General features: G+C 48.2%; 1 pseudogene; it reads right to left on the bottom strand.

Annotated features, from left to right (window-relative positions):
• Positions 1-5,239: 5,239 nt before the first annotated feature.
• LOC144899668 (pre-rRNA-processing protein TSR1 homolog) lies at positions 5,240-9,898 on the bottom strand (annotated as a pseudogene).
• Between the last annotated feature and the right edge of the window lie 827 nt (positions 9,899-10,725).

Here is a 10,725-nt window from a genome sequence, read left to right as displayed (position 1 = left end):
CTGAAAGGGCCAGCCTGAAAGGGCCAGCCTTAATGGGCCAGCCTTAGAGGGCGAGCCTTAGAGGGCGAGCCTTAAAGGGCCAGCTTAAAGGGCCAGCTTAAAGGGCCAGCCTTAGAGGGCCAGCTTAAAGGGCCAGCCTTAAAGAGCCAGCTTAAAGGGCCAGCCTCAGAGGGCCAGCCTTAGAGGGCCAGCCTTAGAGGGCCAGCCTTAAAGGGCCAGCTTAAAGGGCCAGCCTTAGAGGGCCAGCCTTGCAGGGCCAGCCTTAGAGGGCCAGCCTTGCAGGGCCAGCCTTAGAGGGCCAGCCTTGCAGGGCCAGCCTTAGAGGGCCAGCCTTAAAGGGCCAGCTTAAAGGGCCAGCCTAAAGGGCCAGCCTTAAAGGGCCAGCTTAAAGGGCCAGCCTAAAGGGTCAGCCTTAGTGGGCCAGCCTTAATGGGCCAGCCTTAAAGGCCAGCCTTAAAGGGCAGCCTTTGAGGGCCAACCTTAAAGGGCCAGCCTTATAGGGCCAGCTTAAAGGGCCAGCTTTAGACGGCCAGCCTTATAGGGCCAGCCTTAAAGGGCCAGCCTCAGAGGGCCAGCCTCAGAGGGCCAGCCTCAGAGGGCCAGCCTCAGAGGGCCAGCTTAAAGGGCCAGCTTAAAGGGCCAGCCTTAGTGGGCCAGCCTTAAAGGGCCAGCCTTAAAGGGCCAGCCTTAAAGGGCAGCCTTTGAGGGCCAACCTTAGAGGGCCAGCCATAAAGGGCCAGCTTAAAGGGCCAGCTTTAGACGGCCAGCCTTATAGGGCCAGCCTTAAAGGGCCAGCCTCAGAGGGCCAGCCTTAAAGGGCCAGCCTTAAAGGGCCAGCTTTAGACGGCCAGCCTTATAGGGCCAGCCTTAAAGGGCCAGCCTCAGAGGGCCAGCCTCAGAGGGCCAGCCTCAGAGGGCCAGCCTCAGAGGGCCAGCCTCAGAGGGCCAGCCTTAAAGGGCCAGCCTCAGAGGGCCAGCCTCAGAGGGCCAGCCTCAGAGGGCCAGCCTCAGAGGGCCAGCCTCAGAGGGCCAGCCTCAGAGGGCCAGCCTCAGAGGGCCAGCCTTAGAGGGCCAGCCTTAAAGGGCCAGCCTTAGAGGGCCAGCCTTAGAGGGCCAGCCTTAGAGGGCCAGCCTTAGAGGGCCAGCCTCAGAGGGCCAGCCTCAGAGGGCCAGCCTCAGAGGGCCAGCCTCAGAGGGCCAGCCTTAAAGGGCCAGCCTTAAAGGGCCAGCGTTAGAGGGCCAGCGTTAAAGGGCCAGCCTTAAAGGGCCATCTTAAAGGGCCAGCCTTAGAGGGCCAGCCCTAAAGGGCCAGCCCTAAAGGGCCAGCCCTAAAGGGCCAGCCCTAAAGGGCCAGCCCTAAAGGGCCAGCCCTAAAGGGCCAGCCTTAAAGGGCCAGCCTCAGAGGGCCAGCCTCAGAGGGCCAGCCTCAGAGGGCCAGCCTCAGAGGGCCAGCTTAAAGGGCAGCCTTTGAGGGCCAACCTTAAAGGGCCAGCCATAAAGGGCCAGCTTAAAGGGCCAGCTTAAAGGGCCAGCTTTAGACGGCCAGCCTTATAGGGCCAGCCTTAAAGGGCCAGCCTCAGAGGGCCAGCCGTAAAGGGCCAGCCTCAGAGGGCCAGCCTCAGAGGGCCAGCCTCAGAGGGCCAGCCTCAGAGGGCCAGCCTCAGAGGGCCAGCCTCAGAGGGCCAGCCTCAGAGGGCCAGCCTCAGAGGGCCAGCCTCAGAGGGCCAGCCTCAGAGGGCCAGCCTCAGAGGGCCAGCTTAAAGGGCCAGCTTAAAGGGCCAGCCTTAGTGGGCCAGCCTTAAAGGGCAGCCTTTGAGGGCCAACCTTAAAGGGCCAGCTTAAAGGGCCAGCTTAAAGGGCCAGCCTTAGAGGGCCAGCCTCAGAGGGCCAGCCTCAGAGGGCCAGCCTCAGAGGGCCAGCCTCAGAGGGCCAGCCTCAGAGGGCCAGCCTTAAAGGGCCAGCCTTAAAGGGCCAGCCTTAAAGGGCCAGCTTTAGACGGCCAGCCTTATAGGGCCAGCCTTAAAGGGCCAGCCTCAGAGGGCCAGCCTCAGAGGGCCAGCCTCAGAGGGCCAGCCTCAGAGGGCCAGCCTCAGAGGGCCAGCCTCAGAGGGCCAGCCTTAAAGGGCCAGCCTTAAAGGGCCATCTTAAAGGGCCAGCCTCAGAGGGCCAGCCTCAGAGGGCCAGCCTCAGAGGGCCAGCCTCAGAGGGCCAGCCTCAGAGGGCCAGCCTCAAAGGGCCAGCCTTAGAGGGCCAGCCTTAGAGGGCCAGCCTTAGAGGGCCAGCCTTAGAGGGCCAGCCTTAGAGGGCCAGCCTTAGAGGGCCAGCCTTAGAGGGCCAGCCTCAGAGGGCCAGCCTCAGAGGGCCAGCCTCAGAGGGCCAGCGTTAGAGGGCCAGCCTTAAAGGGCCATCTTAAAGGGCCATCTTAAAGGGCCAGCCTTAGAGGGCCAGCCCTAAAGGGCCAGCCTTAAAGGGCCAGCCTCAGAGGGCCAGCCTCAGAGGGCCCGCCTCAGAGGGCCAGCCTCAGAGGGCCAGCCTCAGAGGGCCAGCTTAAAGGGCCAGCCTTAGTGGGCCAGCCTTAAAGGGCAGCCTTTGAGGGCCAACCTTAAAGGGCCAGCCATAAAGGGCCAGCTTAAAGGGCCAGCTTTAGAGGGCCAGCCTTATAGGGCCAGCCTCAGAGGGCCAGCCTCAGAGGGCCAGCCTTAAAGGGCCAGACTTAAAGGGCCAGCCTTAAAGGGCCAGCCTTAAAGGGCCAGCCTTAAAGGGCCAGCCTTAAAGGGCCAGCCGTAAAGGGCCAGCCTTAGAGGGCCAGCCTTAGAGGGCCAGACTTAAAGGGCCAGCCTTAGAGGGCCAGCCTTAGAGGGCCAGCTGGGCCCTCTAAGGCTGGGCCCTCTAAGGCTGGGCCCTCTAAGGCTGGCCCTCTAAGGCGGAACACCACCAGGAAAATGGTCGATTGGCAACTTACCGTGCGGAAGAGATTCGTCATCCAGGGAGATTCCAATCTGTCCCGGTTCCCACCACATGACTTCCCAGACCTGCAGGTGGACAGCTTTCCAGGGGCCACATTCAGGAATGCCGAGGCTCTTCTTGCCAAGGCAATCGTTCACACAAAAGGTGGAAAAACTGGTGTTGTCCTTTGGGATCAACAGTAGAACCCAGAAGCACAAACACAGCACCTTTGCTAACTTTTGACTCTACCCAACTCTTGACTATCGCTTCCATCGCTTCCTAACCCTTCCATTGGTTAAGATGGGGAGAAGAACCCAGAGTTGAAGAAGCTGCAGATACTGTTTTTGTCCCACAGGCCTGGTGTGAGTGGAGAGCGCTAGCAAGGCTCGCCTTCATCCAGCCTGTAGAAGACAGCACGGACACTTCAGTTCATCCTAACCCCTGACTCCAACCCTTATCCTACCCCGGACCCTAACCCTGGTTGTCAACGGGGGATCATCACTTGTGGTTAATACAAAACCACAAGTCATTGGCTACTTAAAGCCAGCGGCCCCTGTTTTTAAAAGTCAGTCCGTGGTCCCTGCTGCTATTCAACTTGGTGAATAGCACCATCTAGTGGTCAATTTAATGTACTGCTATTTCCACTTGCTATGCACCGCAATCTAGGGGTCACTGTAATGTACTGCTGTTTCTACTTGCTATGTACAGCCAACTAGTGGTCACTTTAAAGTACTGCTATTCTACTCTGTAAATAGCACCATCTAGTGGTCAAGTTAATGTACTGCTGCTACACTACTCGGTAAATAGCACCATCTAGTGGTCACTTTAATCTACTGTTCACTTTAATGTACTGCTGCTACTCTACTCGGTAAATAGCACCATCTAGTGGTCAATTTAATGTACTGCTATTTCTACTTGCTATGTACTGCCAACTAGGGGTCACTGTAATCTACTGCTGTTTCTACTTGGTATGTACCGCCAACTAGTGGTCATCATGCATGTCACATGGCCTACTGCAATTTGAGCTTGCAAGTGCGGTAATATCAGAACTGAAAATGACAGATTAGGACAAACTGACAACATGTACATTGTGCAAATGTGGCAAACTAATACATTTCAATGACTCACGTGGCAAAGAACACTTTCTGGCAGTGTGATCTGGACAATTCTAAATGGGACAGGAAGACAACGGTTGAGAGAAGTTAACAAGGGGCACTTTCTATAATTGTTTTTGCACAGGTAAATGCTTTGTGGTTAACATTCACCCACTAACTATAAAATACAATTTCAGGTCAAATACACAATTTTAGCACAAACTATATACTAGCTATGACTGTACAGCCAGCCTAGATGTTGAACAATGGGCGACTTTTTCTCTCCATGTTTTCTAAATTATTATGTCAGATGCACTCACACACATCAACTGATGAGATGATAATTAAACTCATTGAATCCCTGAAAGCTACACATTAAGCTGTTAAGTAACACTATCATAAACAAGACCAAAAAAAGACCCCTTCTTAAATGATTGGGGTCAATATCTGGCACCGTCGTACTACAGCACCTTTGTTTCTGTACTCTAGCTCAAGCTCTGTACTCAAGGCTTGAGCAGCTCTGTCTATATAAGTTTTTTCATTTGGCTAACAGTAGTGACGAAATTCCCTCCAAGAAAATCCCACTCAAAATGAGCTTTCCAATCAAACCCACCTCACTTTGGAACCTGATTATTATCTGTCAGACGGCGATTGGCAGAATGTTCAATGCTAAAACGCAATACTATATACTACATCAATATATACCCGAGACCAGTCGACTAATTAGGTTTAATTAACTATAAACGTTAGCTAGAAGGTTAGCCAAAACACTTGTTAGCTAGAACATTAGCAGAGTTCAAACAAGCCCTTTTGCAAATTTCCCATCGTCTTAGCTCACAATACGTCTGTGGTAATGATGGTTTAATACAAGAATATTACATGATAAAGATAAAGATATGCTACTCACCAGTGACAGTGAAAGCACATTTTGAATGATTAAACTTCTTCAAGGTTGCTGCTGGCATTCCCAGGCACCTGCAGGATTACTGATGCTGTGAGTAGCTGGTCAGCATCATGGAATGCTCCTGCTTTAAAACACTCAAGACTATTGTCTAAGCAAACAGATAAGGGTGATAACTTAACACTCTAATAATTGTATTTACATTTTATTCTACCACCATGCAGTGTGACATACCAGCCCACCTGCAACAGGAGAGTTAAGTACAAAGCAAAGATTGTAGAGCTTGATGGAGACGTGCTCATTTTACGGTGCGGTCAAAGCTCTGGAAGCGGAAGATACGTGAATAGTTGTGAGGCAGGTTTTCAGAATCTGCCAGTACAGGACAAAGATACAAGAGGTCAAGCCATGAACAGAAACGTGTCAATCTGCATTCCAGCCACTTTTCCATTTCATAGGTATTTGGAGTGATGACATTAAGAAACCTGCCAATATGAGCATATACTGATACTAGGAAACTGCGCCCAACCAACCCGATTCTGGCAGCTGTGGCGAGGGGGGTGTCCACCTCATCTGGAAACAGCTCATTGGCTCGGGCCTCACCATAACGTTGAAGACCTTCTTCCGCCGCCGCCGTCTCATCATCATAACGTCCTCTTCCTCCTCCTCGGCATCCTGAGTGAGTAGGACACAAGAGACGTCATGTTTGGGATGCAAATCACAAAGCAGCTGGTGAGCATGAGTCACAGCTACAAATAATATGGGAAGAATTTCACTGGGGATTTGTCACTTCCGATCCAATCCGGCTTTAATATGCAACCACGCCAAAAGAATATCAGCAAAGGCAGCTAGAAGAGAACACCCACACTCACCCTGATGAGGGAGGACGGCTGCAGTGCATGTGTGGAAACGAGTACATCAGCTGATACTCTTGGCTACTTGCTGCTATTGTTTGAGGTACATTTGGTGACAACGTTAAAGCGAGTGGTTAGCCCGCAGGCCACACAGCTAGGAGACCCGAGTTCAATTCCACCCTGGGCCATCCACCCTGTGGAGTTTGCATGTATGGTCTCCCCGTGGATGCGTGGCTTTTCTCCGGGTCCAAATGGTCGTTTGTCTATATGTGCCCTGGGATTGGCTGGCCACCCACCTCTCGACAAGACAGCTGGGATAGGCTCCCTCGAGAGGATAAGCGGTAGAAAATTAATGAATGTTGTGTATGTTAAATATCAGTATGATACAGTGCAGTTCAATTTCACTGCACAAAGTGTGGGTCACGTACGCACACAGATGTGTCGCTCCAAAAATATCCTACAACGTCTGTGATGCTGACCAAAACCAGAGATGCATAGTTGTCGGTCATAAAGGAGGAGAGGAAGAATGAAGAAAATGAAGGTACAGAAACAGAGGGGTGTTGGACTTGGGAAATGACGGGTCTAGGTGGTGTTTGTCGTTGTTGTGTTATCTCATGGATTTCAACTTGAACAAGATAGTAAACATGTCCAATGCTGTTGTGTCAGCTTAAAAAGCCTTGTGGCGAAGGACTTGGGACTTTTCATAGCCCAATGTTCTGACCCGCCACATCATTTCATGTGCAATACAACACTAAAGTATTCAACATACACAAACTCTAAATATGTTCCACATAATATGCGTACCTCCATGTCATGTCGTCTCCATCATCATCTTCACTGCTTTCTTCATCCAGGGCACCATTTTGGTCATCTTCATCAACAATCCATGCAGCCTGTTGGTCAGACGTTCCTTTCTGGACTTTCAGACGTTTGCTCTTTCTGGCTTCTAAACAACATACATTAGATGCTCGGGTATCAAAAATAAATACAATTTAAAGTTCCCACTGTATGCTTAAAAATGCACCTTCAGCCTCCTAAAGCTCTGATTCTGTGGGCCATGTTTGCTCTCCATCCATGGGATCCACCTCCACTTCAGTCTGCAGGATGGGTCTGCTTTCACTAGAATCCACACTGGTGCCTCCGTATCATCACCATCCTAAGGGAGACAGACATATGGTAAACACCATTATACTCTTCAGGTTCCCTTTTTTTCCCCCGATGTGTGGTCCTGGACCTGCTCTAGAAAGCGTCATGACATCTTCTGCAATTCATTGATGCTCTAAAAATAAAATTGACTTAACCTACATGGCTACCTATCCATGAATGAAATTCAACCCTACCTGCATGTCAATCTCTCCGTCTTTGCCAGGCTTCGCTGGTCTGGGCGCAGTTGTGTTCAAGGGCAGAGGGTCCTTTGGTGCATCCATCCGACTTGGCCTAAAGTCTCCGTGTCCACTAACGTCTGTCCACTCCAAGAGGGTGCCAAGGCCAGTGCGTCCACCCGACATGCCCTCGTCAGTGGCGTTTGGGGTAAAAGTGACACACTGAGCTACAAGATGGGAACGTCTGGAGCGGAACCCTAACTTTCTTTGCTTTCGAGTGGCCAAATATCTGAGCAGCAGGGTGGCATCCTGTTCTGTGTCCAGACAAAAGAGACGGGCCTCTGGGAAATGGAGCTCTGTGATCTTGGACACTCCACTTTCTTCTTTACAGGAAGGTCAGACACACCCTGACATACAAGAGCGACAAGGGTGTCAACACAAACGTAATACTGTATAGTACACACTAAGAGTTACACTTACCATGGCTGGGGAGGCCCTGAGCACAAAGACAGGAGAGACAATCTCCATAGCCGTCCCATCCTTCAGCAGAAGTACGAGGCCATCTGCCATCTTTGCTAAATCCGGCAGAGAGTGGATGTCATGTGTGCAAAAATCACATCCGAGCTTCAATACAATGCACAATGATTCACTCAACTCATATTGATTGGCAGTAAGATGAACAAAAACTTCAATAATAGTCACCTTGATTCACATTCTATTATAAAACCATATTTACATGCAGCATAGTCGTCTCCTTGCTAAATTGCGTTTTTTCAAAAATGAATTATGATTGTTGTTTTGTGGTCGACTATGGCCTATTAGTCAAAAAGTATTGCAATCATGTCAGTCATGTTATAGTGATGAGACATTTGCTTAGCTGACATGACTTTAACGCTGTATGGAGTCGGCCATGTCGTGTCCAACAAGAGGGAAAAAAGTTCTGGGATTCCAACTGAAAGTGTCAAGCTTTGTTCCTACTCGGTTTGAAACCCTTTTCAGTTTAGAATAAACCAATTCAACGCAAAGTAGTTAGCTCGGTAGCATGCTATGCTTAAGGCGGCGGCCATCTCTTGGTTCATGCAGTGAATCTTACTTGACAAAAATTCCCTTATTGCAGTCAGCTGTGAAAGCACTTCATCGCGATAAACAAGGGACGCCTGTATCCCCAGCAGATGCCTGGTACTCTCTTCAGTTGAGCAAAAAGTTCAGCAACCAGATGAGGACCATCCCTGCTGCCTCAACCACGTTTCTCGCTTAGAAGCTAAAACAACAAAGATGTGAAAGCTTTAGAGTATTATTTGCGCTTAATTACCATTTGGAAATACCATGTCTCTTATTCCTGCGTAGCTGATTGGCTTTGTTCCTTCTGTCCATCTTCCTTTGCTCTTTTCTTTGCTTTTTGCTGAGGGCAATCACAGATACCCTTCCTATGAAAGACAAACATGCAATCATTCAATGACAACAATGTAGACCGTTTCAAATGTTACCATGTCATTTGCCAGGAAGTTTAACTAACCATTGTAAATGATAAATTTTGGGTTTTATTCATCATCAGGTGGAAATAAACTACTAGTTTGGCAAAATCTTACCATAGCTCGTTGCAATGTTATGCGGTTCTAAAACACAGAAAGCTACAATCACAATAACCAAGTTATCGTTTACAATTTTGACAGTGCCAATCAAGCAAGTTCATATTTTCACTTCTTGATCGGCATGACGGAGAACCACGTGTGGATTTGGTCCAGCAAACACGCAAGACAACACTTACCTTTATTTTCGCGATGGCCTTGTTTCACGCCACGTGGGGCGGGTCAGGCAGTTGACTTCCGCACACGTGCCTGCGTCGTGACGCAAGCGCCTTTGGACTTCCTGTATAGTTGCAGCTTCAAAATAAAAGCCGAAGGAGTCACTAAAATCGAATATACAGGACAAATATAAAATATTACAGACAAGAAACAGGAGATGACAATGAAATTGTGCAACATACAATTAGACAAACAATGTGATTATTTCATATTTACTGTTTTGGAATACAGCACCGCTATTTTAATATATGGGGAATGTTCATTCCTTCCACTATTATGTGAGAACCTATCTTGCATTGACTTCAGCCACAATCCAGCATGACAAACATAAAAAGCATATTTAATATGGAAATCCCATCTATATGTCCTCGAAAAAGGGAAATCACATCCTTCAATGTGACAAAACTGGGATGAGTAATAGGGCCATATTGGAAAAAAATAGTCTTAAATAAGTCATATGTAACCAGTGTTTAATTAGTTGCAGTTAGCAGTAATTAGTTGCCTGTCGGGAAAATATCTGACTATGACCAGAAGTGCTAGGTAAGACTCAGGGAGAGAGGGAAAAATACACAAATCTGAGTTTGCTTTAGGTAGTGTATGGATATCTACAAGCATAAACAAAATAAAATAAAATACAAGGTATACAGTGACAATTACGTTTCAAAGTTGAAGTGCTCAAGGTGTAGCTGATTGAATGGCCATTCAGTGGGTGCTATTTACTAGGATATACAAGTATATCCAATGGTTCCACTGATAATTAGTCCATGGAGTCTTGGTGACCCAATAATGAGGACTTTGTGTGAGAGGTAGTGACCAAAAAAAAATAAATTGGAAAAAATTGGGGAACAGTTCAGGTTGGCTGCAGTGCAACCAACCTCCTACCAGCCCTGAAGGAGCAGGTGGGTCGTCATCAGCTCATCCACGTGGAGACCATCAATTTCCTGTACCAAAACTCACCTGTGTAAACACAGAGCCACATCGATTAAGCTTTGCTTCTTCCTGCTCCTTTTCAGACATGTGTAGTAATGAGGTGTCGTGTGTGTGTGTGTGTATATATATAGTATATATAGTATATATATATATATATATATATAGATATTGTAAGTGTATACATAGTATGCATGTCCGAAATAAATTAAGAAGGAAGAAGAATTAACCAGATCAGACCAGCCTACACAATGAGGCTGGGTGGCTAAGCTAAGTGAAGCTAATTTTAGCAACACATTCAATCCATAATCTATGACAGGGGTGCTCACACTTTTTCAACATGCGAGCTACTTTTAAAATGACCGAGTCACAATGATCTACCCGCTACAAAAATGCAAAACATCTATTTATTTTCAAATGTATTGAGGACTATTTGTACGTACAATGTATGTTGATGTACCTTACATAACCAAATGAGCCAATATTGCAAAACACACATAATTAACTATTAACATTTTTTGTAATTACCTGAGTTTACTTTGATGACTTGCACTGAATTGAATCAGCCAGGGATGCATAGTCCGGACAGTAGCTGCTGATAGCCAGGTTAGCCAGGTTAGCCAGGTTAGCCAGGTTAGCCAGGTTAGCCAGGTTAGCCAGGTTAGCCAGGCAAACGCACTTCGAAAAAGACATTGTGAAAAAAAAAGTCCACCTCCCATTCCGTATGGAAGTGATATGTTTTTGCCTTTTTACTTGGTCCAGCTCCTTCACTCATTTTAGTGACCATAAACTTTAGCGAGGGCTTAAAATCTGACGCAATTCGCCGACTAGCTTAGCGCTTTGCATCGTTGTTTACGCATGAGCGGTGACCTAAAGGTC

Source organism: Doryrhamphus excisus, linkage group LG8, assembly GCF_037039965.1.
Source record: "Doryrhamphus excisus strain RoL-2023G ecotype Guam linkage group LG8, RoL_Dexc_Guam_v1.1, whole genome shotgun sequence".
Classification (NCBI taxonomy): Eukaryota; Metazoa; Chordata; class Actinopteri; order Syngnathiformes; family Syngnathidae; genus Doryrhamphus; species Doryrhamphus excisus.
This window is presented reverse-complemented; position numbering and strand designations above follow the sequence as displayed.